The sequence below is a fragment of the Larus michahellis genome, unplaced genomic scaffold (assembly GCF_964199755.1).
Source record: "Larus michahellis unplaced genomic scaffold, bLarMic1.1 SCAFFOLD_78, whole genome shotgun sequence".
Taxonomy (NCBI): Eukaryota; Metazoa; Chordata; class Aves; order Charadriiformes; family Laridae; genus Larus; species Larus michahellis.
In genome coordinates, this window is record NW_027436116.1 from 722,700 (window position 1) to 738,198 (window position 15,499).

General features: G+C 47.1%; 1 pseudogene; it reads right to left on the reverse strand.

Annotated features, from left to right (window-relative positions):
* LOC141736967 (endoplasmic reticulum chaperone BiP pseudogene) overlaps positions 1 to 15,499 on the reverse strand; it is a 110,968-nt pseudogene that overhangs the window by 37,549 nt on the left and 57,920 nt on the right.

Here is a 15,499-nt window from a genome sequence, read left to right on the forward strand (position 1 = left end):
GGGGGCCCTGCCTCCGGCCAGGTGGAGGAAAGGGACAACCGGGTTTATTGGACGGTGTGGATTCGATGGCCTGGCACATCAGACCCACAGGAGTATAAGGCTCTAGTGGACACGGGTGCGCAGTGTACTTTAATACCATCAAGCTATAGAGGGGCAGAACCCATTTGTATTTCTGGGGTGACAGGGGGATCCCAAGAGTTGACTGTACTGGAGGCAGAAGTGAGCCTAACTGGGAATGAGTGGCAAAAGCATCCCATTGTGACTGGCCCAGAGGCTCCATGCATCCTTGGTATAGATTACCTCAGGAGAGGGTATTTTAAGGACCCAAAAGGGTACCGCTGGGCCTTTGGCATAGCTGCTTTGGAGACAGAGGAAGTTAAACAGTTGTCTGCCTTGCCTGGTCTCTCGGAGGATTCTTCTGTTGTGGGGTTGTTGAGGGTCAAAGAACAACAGGTGCCGATTGCTACCACAACGGTGCATCGGCGGCAGTATCGCACTAACCGAGACTCTCTGATTCCCATCCATGAGCTGATTCGTCAACTAGAGGTTCAAGGAGTGATCAGCAAGACTCGCTCACCCTTTAACAGTCCCATATGGCCGGTGCGAAAATCTAATGGAGAGTGGAGGCTAACTGTAGACTATCGTGGTCTGAATGAAGTCACGCCACCGCTGAGTGCTGCCGTGCCGGACATGCTAGAACTCCAGTACGAACTGGAGTCCAAGGCAGCCAAGTGGTATGCCACGATTGATATAGCGAATGCATTCTTCTCAATCCCTTTGGCAGCAGAGTGCAGGCCACAGTTTGCTTTCACTTGGAGGGGCGTCCAATACACCTGGAATCGACTGCCCCAGGGGTGGAAACACAGCCCCACCATTTGCCATGGACTGATCCAGACTGCACTGGAACAGGGTGAAGCTCCAGAACATCTGCAGTACATTGATGACATCATTGTATGGGGAAACACAGCAGAAGAAGTTTTTGAGAAAGGGAGTAAAATAGTCCAAATCCTTCTGAACGCTGGTTTTGCTATAAAGCGAAGTAAGGTCAAGGGACCTGCGCAGGAGATCCAGTTTTTAGGAACAAAATGGCAAGATGGACGCCGTCAGATTCCAATGGATGTGATCAACAAAATAGCAGCTATGTCTCCACCAACTAGTAAAAAGGAAACACAGGCTTTCTTAGGTATTGTGGGTTTCTGGAGAATGCATATCCCAGATTACAGTCAAATTGTAAGCCCTCTGTATCAAGTAACCCGGAAGAAGAATGATTTTAAATGGGGTCCTGAGCAACGACAAGCTTTTGAACAAATCAAACAGGAAATAGTCCATGCAGTGGCCCTGGGGCCAGTCCGGGCAGGACAAGATGTTAAAAATGTGCTCTATACCGCAGCCGGGGAGAACGGCCCTACCTGGAGCCTCTGGCAGAAAGCACCAGGGGAGACTCGAGGTCGACCCCTAGGGTTTTGGAGTCGTGGATACAGAGGATCCGAAGCCCGCTACACTCCAACAGAAAAAGAGATATTGGCAGCATATGAAGGGGTTCGAGCTGCTTCGGAAGTAGTTGGTACAGAAGCACAGCTCCTCTTAGCACCTCGACTGCCGGTGCTGGGTTGGATGTTCAAAGAAAGGGTCCCCACCACACATCATGCAACCGATGCTACATGGAGTAAGTGGATTGCACTGATCACGCAGCGAACTCGAATGGGAAACCTCAGTCGCCCAGGAATTCTGGAAGTGATCATGGACTGGCCAGAAGGCAAGGATTTTGGAATGTCACCAGAGGAGGAGGTGACGCGTGCAGAAGAGGCCCCACCATATAATAAACTGCCAGAAAATGAGAAGAAATATGCCCTGTTCACTGATGGGTCCTGCCGTATTGTGGGAAAGCATCGAAAGTGGAAGGCTGCTGTGTGGAGTCCTACACGACGGGTTGCAGAAGCCAGTGAGGGACAGGGTGAATCGAGCCAGTTTGCAGAGGTGAAGGCTATTCAGCTGGCTTTGGACATTGCTGAGCGAGAAAAATGGCCAGTACTTTATCTCTACACTGACTCATGGATGGTGGCAAATGCTCTGTGGGGGTGGTTACAGCAGTGGAAGCAGGGCAACTGGCAGCGCAGAGGCAAACCCATCTGGGCTGCTGAACTGTGGAAAGATATTGCTGCCCGGATAGAGAATCTGGTTGTGAAAGTACGCCATGTAGATGCCCATGTACCGAAGAATCGGGCCACGGAGGAACATCAGAACAACCAGCAGGTGGATCGTGCCGCTAGGATTGAAGTGGCTCAAGTGGATCTGGACTGGCAACGTAAGGGTGAACTATTCATAGCTCGGTGGGCCCATGACTCCTCAGGCCATCAAGGGAGAGATGCGACATATAGATGGGCTCGTGACCGAGGGGTGGACTTGACCATGGACACTATTGCACAGGTCATCCATGAATGTGAGACATGCGCTGCGATCAAACAAGCCAAGCGTGTGAAGCCTCTTTGGTATGGAGGGCGATGGCTGAAATACAAATATGGGGAGGCCTGGCAGATTGATTATATCACACTGCCACAAACCCGTCAAGGCAAGCGCTATGTGCTCACAATGGTGGAAGCAACCACTGGATGGCTGGAAACATACCCTGTGCCCCATGCCACTGCCCGGAACACTATCCTGGGCCTTGAAAAGCAAGTCCTGTGGCGACATGGTACCCCAGAGAGAATTGAGTCGGACAACGGGACTCATTTCCGAAACAGCCTCATAGACACCTGGGCCAAAGAGCATGGTATCGAGTGGGTGTATCACATCCCCTATCACGCACCAGCCTCTGGGAAGATAGAACGATACAATGGACTGTTAAAAACTACACTGAGAGCAATGGGTGGTGGGACTTTCAAACACTGGGATACTCATTTAGCAAAAGCTACCTGGCTAGTTAACACCAGGGGATCTAACAATCGGGCTGGCCCTGCCCAATCAAAACTTCCACGTACTGTAGAAGGGGATAAAGTCCCCGTAGTGCACATGAAGAATATGCTAGGGAAGACAGTCTGGGTTAGTCCTGCCTCAGGCAAAGGCAAACCCATCCGTGGGATTGCTTTTGCCCAAGGACCTGGGTGCACTTGGTGGGTGATGCGGCAGGATGGGGAAGTCCGATGTGTACCTCATGGGGATCTGATTTTGGGCGAGAATAGCCAATGAATCAGATTGTGTGCTGTTAATTGATAAGTAACACTGTCACTGTATGTCCTCATTGCTATAATTGCTATCAGTTGTACTACAAGTAAGGCACAGGGATGATGGGATCAGAACTGATCTCAGCAGCTGGCGCCCAGCAGTTTCCTCAAGATCTACATCTTCAGCCCACGGACTGCGTGCATGAGCCACACCAGGTGCACCAGTCACAAGCTCCGAAAAATACAGCATGCAACAGACCAGCACCACCCAGCATCTCACCTGCCCTGAGAGACTGTTCTAACAAATGGAGCCCAAAGCCGTGGATTAAAAGAACTCAACGGACACTTTGGAGGGATGACCCATAAACTAAGGGCATTATATGTGTGTGTATATATATATATATAACAGGGGAAAGGGGTGGCAATTCATTGGAACCTGCTGGACATGGCATAGATGGTATGGAATAAGGGGTGGATAATGTCCTGGTTCCGGTGGGGATAGGGTTAACTTTTCCTGGTATTCCATGCCATGTGAGCCACGCCCACCCTGAGCTGCCGGGGGAGGGGGCAGGAAGTTGCTGCTTAAAAGCGGGCTGGGGCGTCCCGGGTCCGGCTGGTCGGCGAGCGGCGGTTCCGTAATCGCGTTTGTATATTCCCCTATCCGTGTTGTTGTTGTTGTTTGCCTGTTCCCTTTGCTGTCCTGTTAAACTGCCTTTGTCCCAACCCGAGAGTCTTGCCTTTTCTTACGATCCTTCCTGTATTAGGAAGGCACGTGCGAGCGGCACGTGGTTCTTTGTTGCCATCTGAGGCTAAACCACAACAGGGCGGCTAGCAGAAAAGTACGAGTATGCAAGAAATTCGAGGGTATGCCGACCTTGCAGACCTGAGACAAATAAATCTGAGGAGCCAGGGAACAACTGGCCTTGCAGGTCTGACATAAATAACCTTGAAGAAGTAGGGAGTAGGCAACAAGTTATCACTGTAGCTTTTAGCACATTCCAAAACTGTAGCTTCTAGCATGTAGCGAAACCGCAGGTAGGAGGGATTATTGTAATGAAACATTTAGAGCTAAGCCAATTAGAAATGATAGAATTTGTGTAATTTATGTAACTGTTAAGTAGCTGTATAAAAAGCTTTCCAACGCGTCTAATGAACTGACATCTTGCTTGCATCAAGCAGCGTCCCGTCTCTCAATCGCGGCAGCCCTGGGTCACATCTGCCCCACCCCAACTGCGCGCACACCGTGGCACTTGCACACGGGTGCACCATCTCCCCCGGCCCTTCCCATTCCCCCCTTTCGCCTCTCACCCCCCCCCCCAGCAGGCCTCTCCCCCAGCCCCAATGCCCCGTCTGCCGCCGCACGCACACGTGCACACAACATCCACCCCACCCCCTCCAACGGGCCCGAACCTCTCGCGTGCGGCAGACGCAGACGCAGACAGAGCGTCTCCCCCCAAGCCCCGCTGCCGCCACCGAATTACCGCCCACCCCCCCCGCCACACCCCGCTGTCCCCCTTCCCCCCCCCTCCCCCGCCTCTATTCACCACCCGGTTCACTGCGAATCCGGCCGCCCCCTCCCCACGCTGCCCTCGTGCAGGTTTGCCACCCCCCCCACCCCCCCCCGGCAAGGACGGCGGGAGACTTTAGGACCCAGCGGAGTCCCTGCCGGCTCCGTGCCCGGGCGGGTTAAGGGATTCCCGGTGGCGAGCGGGGATCTAACCCCGGCTGCCGAGTCTCTACCCTGCCGCGCCCCTGGCCGTGCCCGTGCCCCGGCGCTCCCGCCTTCCTTTCTCAGCCGCTCGCTCGCTCACTCTCTCTGCTGCGCGCCTGCCCGCCCCTGCCGCGGCTGGAGAACCCAGTGAACCCCCCCCCGCCCCCAGCACACACACCGCCCCCCCCCCCCCACCTCACCGACCCAAAACCTACTCCGAAAAGAGGCACCGCGTGCCTGCCGCCCTCTCCCCGGCCCACCTCTGCGCCGTGCTCGCCGCCCGCTCTCGCCTGCCTCTGCACCGGCACCCCTTCCCCGCCGCTGCCGCTTGCCGGGCAGGGGTGTGCTCGCGCGCCCGCGCAGGGCGCGAAGCCGCGGACCGCCACGCCCCACCCCCACCCCCGCCCCCGACCTGATCCGGGTCAGGGTGGCGGCTCTGCCAGTGGCGCTTAAATCACGAACGAAAAAAAGGTAAAACTTATTTTTTCGCCCCCCCCACATCCCCCCCCTCGCCCGACAGCCCCCCGCCCGGACGATCCGGGTCAGGCTGGCGGCTATGCCAGTGACGCTGAAACCGTGAACGAAGAAAAGATCAAAATACACAGCTTTTTCTCAAGAGTAACGTAATCCAGATCGACATCTATGAAGTCACTGACATTTACATGTCATTTACATGAGAGGGAAGAAGTTACCAGCAGGAAGAGATCTCTCCTTCTTGGAAATGAATTCCGGCCTTTATTTTCAGAAGAAAGAACTGTCTCCTCTGCGTTAGGCCCTGCCTCCTCTAATCTTTGTGCTCTTTCAAGACGAGTAATTTCATTGCACAGCACTACGTCTGTGCACCAAGGGCTATCGCTAGTGCTTTCCCGGCCAAAGTCACATGTTATTGAGCCAAAAATGCAAGCGATTCCATAGCCAAACACGGCATTACAACAGTTTCAGAGGGCCACATCTGCTATTATGCCACACGGGCACATTGGTATCAACTTATAAACAACTGGGCACATTTTCACAATTCACACAGTCTGCGTTCAAACAAATTAGATTGCGCTCTCCACTGTACATATACTACAATTTATGAAATTGTGCAGCATTCACAGAATGGTTCTCTGACTACCATCACTAGAAATTCAAAAACAGTGATGCAGTTGTCCACGTTACAGAAACGCTTCTCTTTTGGCTGTTCAAAACCCCCCTTAAATGTCCACAGCTTACAGACAAATCAAGTCTTCCGTAAAAACTGTGTTAGTTTCCAATGCAAAATTAACAAAACTTATTAAAAACGGTAGACAGCTAAAGCGCTTCTTCTCAGTGTCCTGAAGAAGACCAATACTACAACGTCATCTTGAGGCTGATAAGGTACTCTCCTTCTATCTTCCAAAATGGGAACTACTCTTTACAGGATGGTATCAAAATATACACACATTTTAAAGTTAAAATTAATACTTTAAATTAGTAGAAATTTTATTAAAGTCTTGTTCAAATTACAAGTGCTAGCCAGATACAGATGACAGTATAAGATGTAAAAGTACAAAGAAAATGCTTTTTTAAGTATTTGACGAGAATATTCATATACCTTAGTAATCTGGGCCGCAGAAATGGATGCAGAAGAGTCACCAATCTGTTCACGAGAAAAGAAACACATATTCAAGTTCTACAATCAAAACACAGCAATAGCTAACCTCTACTGTAGTCCCAAAGCCTGCACTATAGCCTCTGACTGTCACTGAAAGCGGCATTTGTATTTGTTCAAAGCAAAGCCCAGACCTACGACAGCTTAAGAGCGTGGTTAATGCGGTTAATGAGAAGAAACTACAATTACCAAACCCGTTTGAGATCAACTTACTGCTCCGGAATATCTCAGAGAGGGACCCTTCTCAAATGCTCACGACTGCTTAAAAGTCAAAGGGGTAAGGGAGCTGTCAGTTTTCAGCTAAAAAGCATGTAGAAAATATATTGAAGTTTATTCAAGAAGGAAGCAGCACTACAGGAAACTTCAGTGTAGTTTGAAAATTAATCAGTTCGTGTCTCATCATTTAGAAATGCACACGGTTACACTTGCATGAAGACAGCAGGTGCCTGTCAAAATAAAGCACCAGCATATCAGCCCCGAAACGTGAACTCTGTCTCTCCTGTCACTACGTTTAAAAATGCCAAACTCACCATACCCCACGAAACCCAAATAAAAACACCAGTCCAAAACATCAGCCATAAAAGTAACACACCACCTAGTCTAGAAAAAAATTTACTGCTCCACTTATTGAAATAAAGGTGTTTACCAGGACGGAGCAGTCTACAGAAACAGAAAACTGATTTCTTGTATTTTATTAGACCGCAAGCCATACTACCCAAATCAGTTTGGGAAGTGTGAGAAATTAGTCTAGTCCGCCAATGAGTCGCTTTTCGTAAAATATAAAAGCTTACAATGTGTAAGCCAAGCTGTGCTGGCTTTGCGGAGCTCCCCCCAGCCCCCACCGCTGCGCAGACACGAAATAAACACCCGTCTCCACTCCGTGTGTGGCTCAGCTCTTCGCACACCCAGATTTGGGCCAACACCTTCACGCTCCATCTGCCACTCTTTTTCCCATGCGCAAAACAGGCCCGTGCTCTCTCACGGCAGGCACAATCACCACCGTTTTGCAGTTTTTCAGAGAGTGGGAAGGTGCTCTGTTGGAGTCTAGCATTAAACAGTCCTGTACTGACCAGGAACTGAAACATAACGCTTCTCAAACTATTAAGTAGTTCCTGCATTTTTTTAGGAAGCAGTTATTATATGGCCTGCAGGCAAGAGTCTGATTTCTTAAAGGTGGCGATAGCACTCCTTTCTACTAAACAGTTATCAAACGCAGGCGATAGATAATTCGTGTACTAGTTAGTACATTTGCCCAACAGCCATCTTCCTCTTCCAATGATCCTACATTCTCGTGACTTTTTTTCCCCTCTAAATTTCTACTGAGGTATTTCCTGCCAGTCCCTCAAATCAATCACGCAGAAGAAACTTGTACACAGCCCTAAGGTAATACTGCAGAAGAACTGGGGGGACAAAATCCAAACCCAACCAGCCAACCCAACCCTCAAAAACCAAGAACTGACAGTAAATTTATTAACTCCCATTTCAAACACAAGACTAGACAGAAACTAACATGAAGCACGTGGGAAAGGGCACCAAAAATAGGAGGAAAAGGCTAGTCTCACTGCTGGAACGTTACGTGTAAATTACAGCCGTTTCCTAAAATCTGATTGTTTGGCTGAACTAAACATTCAGCCAGGAAGGATCACGGTTGTGCCTGACGGTGCTATAACAATGGGCCTGGCGCTGCATTTCTGCAGCCTTTAAGGACGAGCCCTTAATAGAAATCCTCGCAGTTACCGAAACAGTAATACTAAACCCAAACGGAGGCACTTTCTTGCTTTGGCTGTAGTAACAGTAGGACAGCAGCGCAAATTTGGACGTATAGAATGACAGCTAATAGAAGAGCAAGACAAGGAAGAAATACTCAAAGTAAAACCTTTTGTGCATCCTGTTCAAAAAAACCATGACTAATTTTAATTTTGCTGCTTTACTGTTCAACAGTAATTGGCAAGCTTTTTGGTGATTTATTCCTCCCACACTAAGATCCAGGTTTGTCTTTGAAATACATGCAGAAATACAGGTATTTAAAAAACCAAATCAAAACAAAAAGCCCACGCTTTGAACCAAGAGTGAGTTAGCTTTAAGAATAAAGTTAATTGTGTCTCCAACACCAGAAGCACCCGAGGCTGCAGTGCTTTTACAGGGAGAGAGAGAGAGGATTTGTAAAGAGCGATGCAAGGCTTCCACCCTCCCCACGGCTACCCACAACCCAAATCAGGTCCAGGCAGAGCAAACTAGAAGGGAACGTTTCTGCTTCGTCTTTCATTTACTTTAAGTAGTTCTAGCTAACACTGAGGCTTCCCTCCCACTCCAGGAGTTTTCCTTTTCTTGGAGACATCTGTGCTAGCGGATGGCGAGATGCTACTCAGAAACGTGACACAGACACGCCAGGGAAGACGCGAGGCGAAAAGAACGTTAACCTGCTTTTGGAACATGTGATTTGTGTTTATGCACATGCTAGTAAACAACAAGAAAAATAACCCTTTTCAAGAAATAAAAACTCGACTGAATTAGATGAAATACTATAAACATGGTTTACATAAATGCATAAAATTAACTCCTTGGGTCACTGGGCCAGTAAACTAACTCAAACTCACAATGCCAGGCATTCATGCATTCATGGCCAAAAAGGAATTCGAACCACTCGGTGACAGAATTACAGGTGTCAGATTAAGACGTAGTGTTTTTAGACCTACATACAAAAAATTTACAATTTTAAGTTGATTGGATACTATTCCATGAGGATCAGAGGCTGCATTCTTCACAGAACACAGAGCCAGAGTTCATCTGTTTCTAGATTTAGCTGATCCTAACAGCTTATCAAGGCATCAGATCCAGTGGTCCAGGGTCAGTGGAATGCCTCACACCGTAGCAGTGAAGTACTTAAAATAAAGATGAAAAATAAAAACCACCAAATAGTGATTTTTATACTGTAAGGACTATTTTGAAATGTGTAGTTACGCATAGCATTCAACCCAAGTGGCAAATCAAGATCTAGACCATCACCAGTCAAGTATTTCCTTGTGTTAATTATATTTTAGCAGCCGAATGACAGTGTTTTCAAACCCGAAGAAAAACGCTGCTCTTTTTCCAAACGTAAAAAAAGAAAAAAGGGTGAGACTGTGATTTTACATACCGCTTTTGATGTTTCACTCACTGGCTCAGTTTGACTTCTAGAAGAAGAAAGAAAGGTGATCAGAATTTAAAATAAAGCACTTGTACCCAGCAAAAAGCAGCAAAAACAGATTATAAGAACGGATTGTCAAAACATTATGTTCGGATAGTCTACTGAATGTGGAAATTTATTCGTATACATAAACTGTTCTCTCTTGTACACTCAGTGCAAAGAAAAAAAAACCCAAATCACATTTCACCTTTGTCACAAATTACTCCAAGACTTACAGATACAGAAGACAACAGCACAAGAGGAAGTCCTCAGGTATTTTGTCTCTGCTACCTAAGTATCAAAACCATCATGTCTGTACTATATTTTGTGTTCTTAAATAATCAACCATCAAAACAGGAAGGTAACGTTAGCCAGTCTGTATATCCCTAGTATCACAAATAGGGCCATACACAGTACTTTAATTTCTAAGCAAGAACAGTGATGGTCTAAACACTTCAAAGCGCACCTTTACTTAAGCGAACCAAAAATCAGTCATCCGACAAAGACATAACAAAAACGTCAGCAGCAGAGTCTTTAGAAGAGCGTTTCTTTGTGGAAGCCCAAGCACTGTGCTCAGACGGCTACCATATTTAGCCACTAAACGTGTTACATATGCTATGTGGATTCAAAATAGTACTAGAAATGTCACCTGACAGCAGTTTCTAGAATTTTGTTCAACTGAGGAGTCCCGTGACAAAAGAAAATAGCGGCCTTGATTGCCAGAATTTGTTTTAAGATGATCCTGAAAATGCTACAATATTTTAGGAACTATTTATTACATTTGAAAACTTGCTGAGATTCCACATACTCATTGATCCGTATTGCAGAGGCAATTCAAAGGCTGCTGTGGAATTCACGTACAAAGAGAAAGGCTCGCGCTTCCTGCCACTGCTAGACCACCACCAGGCTCACAATTACAGCCACACAGCTCCCGAAGGGGAGCAAGTACAAGGAAACACTGTCAATGACCACCCAATGGTTTCTTCATCCATTTACCTCGAAGAACATACTACAAGGTGAGTAACACATTTTTGAAGGCCTCTCCACCAGTACAGCATACGTTCATCATTCCCAAACTTTAGCCGCTCTGCCAGTGGCTTCTGCAATGTTTCCAGCTGGAGGAGCAGAAAGCTCATCTGCCTGGTGAATTGTCAATGCTAGAACAGCAGTGCCGTTCTTCCCTTATCCCCACATACAGGTATTTCCCTGATCTTTGGAGCTAGCAGCATCTATCCTCTCATTGTGGGGCAGCATTACAATACCAGGAGAGGGTGCCGGAGGAAATGGAGGATGCACGGACAACGCAGCACTAAGCATACATATTTTAATTAACCCCCAGTGTTTAGAAGCACAACTCTGTGGCCTCCAGAATTACTAGGGAGTACCTGAAAGCACTGCAACAACTACGGCAGTAACATGCCCAAAGCTGACATGCAGAGCCACATAAATTCAGGGGGTTTTGCTTGCAGACACTTCATGAGTACCAGGGTGCTGCTGTACTGTTGGTGCGAGACACAACAGTATCATCGTACTCGCACAAAAGGCTTTAGGATACTGTTCTTTTTCTCTTGCCTTAAACGGACATTGTCTTTAGGAAACTACTAGGAATCCTTTATGAATGAAACTTCTTGTTTGCATTGTTTGCCAGCTGGCAACCCTGGGTCTTTCCTCTATAGCTAGTACGCAAAAAACCCAGATTTGGGCCGTAAGAATACCCTCCAGCCCAAGTGCAAGAAATAGTCAAACACTGAGACTCAGGCTCTTCTGAGATGGGAACAAATCCTAAGATTACACTACGATGTGTAAAAGCAAACACATAAAATAAGGAATTTCTCCATATGGAGATCCATGTAGAGACCATGGGTCTCAGAACAATCAGCCCCAAGAACAAACCCAACAGAGTCACCTTAAAAGTTGTAATTGATGGAGTTTGAACCCCATGTCCCAACAGGACTAAAAATGTCAGCCTGCTTTGGGGCAGATACATTAAAATCTAGCCCAGGACAACAAAAATTAACAGCAGCTTTAACAAGAAAGATACAAGCTGAAAGCCCTGTAAGCTAATATAAATTTAAAAAGTGAACACACCAAAACCCCTAACAAAGAATACAATGGTTCGTGGATACTTACCTAACAGATGTTTTGCTGGTAGCTTTAACTCCTCCAACAGGGATTCTTCTGACAATCACCGATGAGTTCTTAGGAATCAGGGCATTGTCATCGGTGTATTCTGAAAACAAGAGAAACACAGAAAAAAACCCTAGTCCGTTCATAAGGATTAAGGATTAAGTATTAATACGTAATTCCACAGCACTTCAGAGAATCCCCTGACAGATAGAAAGTCTGTCTAGCTTGCCCTGCAACAAAACAGGCACCGAGCTAAAGCATGAAAACGCCATTGCTTCCAGAGCTGTTAACTCAAACAATTCACCTAATGCCACCAGTGCTCAAGACTGAGGGAACGCAGAAGAGACCCTGCCGTCTCTGCCTATTTCTTGGAGCTTCTTCCACCAACAACCACACTTCTCGGCCTCTCAGTGCTTTACATTTGAATGGAGCCAAAACTGGCAGTGCTAGAATTTGCATCACAGAACTTTTGGCCTTTTTTGAGCTTGCTTTCACAAGTAGGCACAATTGGCTCAAACTAAAGTGGTATCTCCCCTCTGAAGCTAATCATCTCCTTTGAATTAAACGTGAAGGGTCGTTAATTCTTTCAATTCCCTTCTTGCAGAGCAGAGAGACTCAAACAAAACTACATACGAAGACAGCCTCTAAAAGCCTTTAGAAAACAGTGTGTGCCTGAAGCTACCCGTGCTTTGCCTTGGCTTACACCATGTCAGTCTTTTGAAACGGAGGAAAGCCTTCTGACCTTTTACATACGACCCAAAAAAACCTGCCCTTACTACCTGAGACACTTGGACTGAGCAAGCTTAAAATGCAAAGACTTTCCCATGAGAATGGTTTTATATTGTACTTACACCAGCTGGATATGAGTAACTCTTTTAAAGTGCTACCAGCAGCCATTCCCTGTAATCTGCCTACGGTTTCAAATGCTAAAAGCCCTTACCTTTGCAGAACGATGGCCTGAAAACCAAAGATACCGGATATCAAGCCAAGCTCTGTCAGGGAGATTTTGCTCAGGGATCAGACCCAAAATAGGAATAGTTCACAATTTAGGCATCATTTTTCAGTATATTCTTCCTATGGGCATGACTTCCTTTGGAGTTAGCAGGAGTTTGTTTTGAAGACATCGCATCACAGCATTACTAAAACCGTCAAGCGCATGCTGTAACACTGAACTCGAGCAAGTTCCGAGCTGCAGAGACAGTCTTTGAAGAGCCCTCTTCTTCCTTAAAACTATTCACCTAAGAGCAGTTCAGAGTCCCATTTTTGGTTTTGTACTTTTTTGTCTTTTGCCTGATAAGCAGAATAGCACATTCTCCAAGGGGCTTGAGACAGAATGGTACAGGCAGGAAAGAGTACTCAAGAAACCCTAGTTCTGGAGTTTACCGTTCTACCACGATATTGTGAGAACATCTATGATAAGAAATTCAGATCAAATTAAAAGGAGGCAAGTCTAAATGCACTATTCTTGAGTATGGGCTTTTTGAAGGGAATTCTGCCCTTACAGAACACGCCTCTGGAGTAAACGTGGAAGAGGACATCCCCCCACCCCCTTTGTAAAATAGGTCCCAACCATCCCTTTGCCTTCCTGGCATCTCTAAAAGCATCATCTCATATTTTTCCACTGATTTTTAAAATCCTGTTTACTTTTACCTCATATTAGCTTTGCTTCTAGTACTAGATTTCCATTGTGAAAAGTAACAGTCACTGAACTGTAAAAGCTTGGAGTACTCAGAAAAATCTGAACAAGTAGGCCATCTTCACTCAACCTTCACTTTGTTCTTTCCAAGATCATTTCAACATTTTGTCAGGACTGCTGCACAGACAAAGGTATAAAATGCAATACTGTATGTCCACACATAGGAATTCCAAACATCCCACTTAGGCAGAAAATCCTGGTCTGTTTTTTTTTCCCTTTTTCTTCTGAAGGTGAGTTTAAGCATCTACATCTGACGAATAACAACTGCAAGTCACGGTTATGCATATAAACCCAAAAGTTGGCATTCATACATGTTACACCAAAACGTATTCCCTAGCTGTGCTCTGAAAACCACTGGGGTATTTTTGTGTTTTCGCATGGAAAACACCCTTACCTTCACTATGTATCTGTGCAAAACCAGTATCTTATGAAACACAACAAATTTATTGATGAACTGGGTGCGGAGAGCACAGCCCCGCAGCTCGGGGACATCGCTCCTCTTCAGGAACAGAGGGGAAAGCTCTGGGTGACAAAGGATGCCAGGACACGCTCCAGAAAGAGAAGATCAGCGCCAGTCCCCCCACCTGAGTGCAAAGAAATAGTTGCACCCCAACAAAATAGTTAAGAAAAGAACCCCAAGCCAAACCCACAGCACAGCATCCCCCTCTACAACGGTTTCAGCGGTAGTTACAACCGCTGCACAGCTGCAGGCTGATGGCCCTCCTGGCCCTGTCACAGGACTCTCACTGACAGCAGTTACCAAGGCCCTTTGGGAAGGCTGCACTGTGCATCACCTTCACGGAAGAGGACCTGCTGCTTCCCTGTGGCTGCCTTTAGCAGCAGAGCCCTCTGGTTCTCCAGCCCACACTTTCCCACCTTGGATGCAGGAGGCACTGCCTTTCAGCCGCTCCTTTAACAGCTGCCTTTGCTGTGCTCCTCTGCTGTCTCCCTTCCCACCGCATCAGTCAGGGTGGGCTTCTTGTCATTCCAGACCGAGCCCCCAGCACATGCTAAAGAAACAACAATTAGCAAATAGGAACTCTACCCATAGCGCATACCTGGACAGCCTATCAAGGTGTAATTGCTCATCCTACCCTTCCCAAGGTAGAGAACAGCCTATACTTTGATCCCGTATCTACCTACTGTACCATCTGTCCTAAAGTTCAAATCGTAATTACCTTTGCAAGAGGATGGCCGTTGAGGAGAAGTGGGCAGTAAACCATCAACGGTTGGAAAAAAGTAGCCAAGCAAGTGGCAAAGGAAGGAGCCGAGTTATCCCGAAGGCCAGCTCAGCCCAACAAAGCTCAGGGAGCTTTGGTCCTCTCTGTCTCCTTCGTAAAGCTAGAAATGGCGCTTTCACCATCAAGCTCCTGTGGGATAGAAGGCAAACTTTTGATGCAGCAGCTGTGTCCTGCCGCATAGGCTCTGAACTAGCCCTGCTGAAAAAGCTGACCAGCGCACTGGGCTACAAAGAAAAAGCTCCTCTGTAAAGATGGCTTCCGAGACACGCGCAAGAGAACTTGACCAGCAGTGAGCTCACTTATGCAAGTGGGTCTGTTGTTACAAGAAACCAGACGGAAACAAGGTGAAAGCCGCCAAGGTGCAACGAAAGAGGGCAAACTCAGCTACTAAATATGAATGAAGCGTGCTTGCAAAGCGGGTCACGTCAACAACTCCTCCAAAGTGAATGGTAACAGGCGATCTCATGGCCAAAGCCAATAGGTTTCTTAGACTGTAACAATGCATATGTGAATCGCCTTAGGATGGCATGTAAGGGAGCAAGAATTGTAACACGGGGTCCTTCTCGGGCTCCCAGCCGAGAGGCGCCTTTACCGCCAGCAATAAAAAGGGGGTTTAGCTAATGTGTACGTCTGCTGCCTTCTTCCCTGTACCCACGCATGAACTAGAAGAGAAGTGCAAGCGTTTTACCGTTTCTGTAGAAGTTCAGGTCAACATTTAAACAGCCAAAGCTCTGAAGAGTTACACTGACCCTTACTTAGGCACT